Genomic DNA, 1,887 nt, shown 5'->3' with positions numbered 1-1,887 from the left:
ATTGATCCTTCTATAGTTCAACATGAGATCAAGACGTATGAAAACGCGAAACCAGTTTGTCAAAGGCTTCGACCGGTTAACCCTAGGAAAGCAGCAGCTATCAAAGCTGAGGTTGAGAAGCTGCTAAGGGCGGGTTTTATATACCCTATTCCTCTTACTGATTGGGTTTCTAATCCAGTCCCTGTGGACAAAAAGCAAGGAACAATCCGCGTATGCATCGATTTTAGGGACCTAAACAAGGCTTGTTCGAAAGATAATTACCCCACGCCATTCATTGATCAGATTATTGACGAGTGTGCGGGTAATGAAATTTTTTCCTTCATGGATGATTTTTTAGGTTATAATCAAATTTCTATCCGTCCTGAAGATCAACATAAGACAGCTTTTATATGTCCCTGGGGTACCTTTGCATATAGAAAGATGCCTTTTGGTCTTAAAAATGCTGGAGCCACTTTTCAGCGGGCCATGTCATATGCTTTCCACGACATCAAACATGTCATCGAGGCATACTTGGATGATCTCGCTGCTCGTTCTCGAAAAAGAACTGATCATCCTAGTCATCCTCGATTGGTTTTTGTACGATGTCGTTTTTATAAAATCCGGTTGAATCCCAACAAGTGCATTTTTGCGGTTACGTCTAGTTGGTTGTTAGGGTTCATCGTGTCCAATGAAGGGATTCGGGTTGATCCCTTCAAGGTTGAGGAAATAGTTCAGTTGCCTCCCCCGTCCTCAATTCGACAACTTCAAAGTCTTCAAGGGAAGGCTAATTTCTTAAGACGGTTTATAGCAAACTATGCCGAGATCACTAAAGGGTTTATGCGTTTGCTACGGAAAGGAGTTCCATTTGTGTGGGATGAAATTGTGCAGCGGTCATTTGATGCTTTGAAAAAGGCATTAGTCTCTGCCCCGCTTTTGAGTCCACCGGATTATGGTAGAGACTTCCTTTTATGTCTAGCTGCAGCAGAATCAACCATTGGTATGGTTCTCGTTCAGGAAGACGATGCTCTCACCGAGCACGTGATTTATTATTTGAGCCGAGGCTTAATAGGTCTTGAACTTCACTATTCTCCGGTTGAGAAGTTGGCCTTGGCAACTATTCACGCTGTCCAGAGGCTCCGTCATTATATCTTGATACGCAAAACTTTTTTCTTAGGGGCGGTCAATCCATTTCAATTTGTCCTCAGTAGGCGAGTGATTGGGGGCAAATATAATAGATGGATAGTCATTTTGCAAGAATTTGATCTCGAGTTCTTGTCTGCCAAGTCTAAGAAATCCATGGTTTTCGCGGAGCTAATTTCTGAGCTTCCTTGTGGAGAGGATATAGTTTATGAGGAAAGTTTTCCCGACGAACATTTATTCCTCATCTCTTCACTCGACCCTTGGTATGGAGATATCATTGTCTATCTCCAGACTTCGAAGTTTCCCTCTACTTTCTCCAAGGATGAACATCGAAAATTACATCACCTGGCTAAAAACTATGTTATCATTGGTGACACATTATACCGTCGAGGGGTTGATTCCATCCTTCGGCGCTGTTTAACCTTAGAGGAAGCAGAGTCTGTGCTCAATGACTGCCACAGTGGAGCTTATGGTGGCCATCTATCAGGGCTTGCTACAACCCAACGCATCTTACGTGACGGCTATTTTTGGCCTTCACTCTTTAAGGACTATGTGGAAGCGGTCAAACGCTGTCACCCATGTCAAATTTTTACTCGGAAGATGCGCGCGCATCCAGCTCCTCTTTTTCCTGTTGTCACCGTCGGTCCCTTTACTAAGTGGGGTATTGATTTTACAACTTGTAATCCGCCTTCAGCGGCGAATCAAAAGTACATTATCGTGGCTGTAGACTACTTTATGAAGTGGGCTGAGACCATGCCTACTTATAAG

The sequence above is a fragment of the Pinus tabuliformis genome, chromosome 3_1, assembly GCF_031772625.1.
Source record: "Pinus tabuliformis cultivar Carrire ecotype Pingquan chromosome 3_1, CPIR1, whole genome shotgun sequence".
In the NCBI taxonomy this organism is placed as follows: Eukaryota; Viridiplantae; Streptophyta; class Pinopsida; order Pinales; family Pinaceae; genus Pinus; species Pinus tabuliformis.
The sequence above is the reverse complement of the archived record's forward strand: the minus strand, read 5'-3'. Positions refer to the sequence as shown.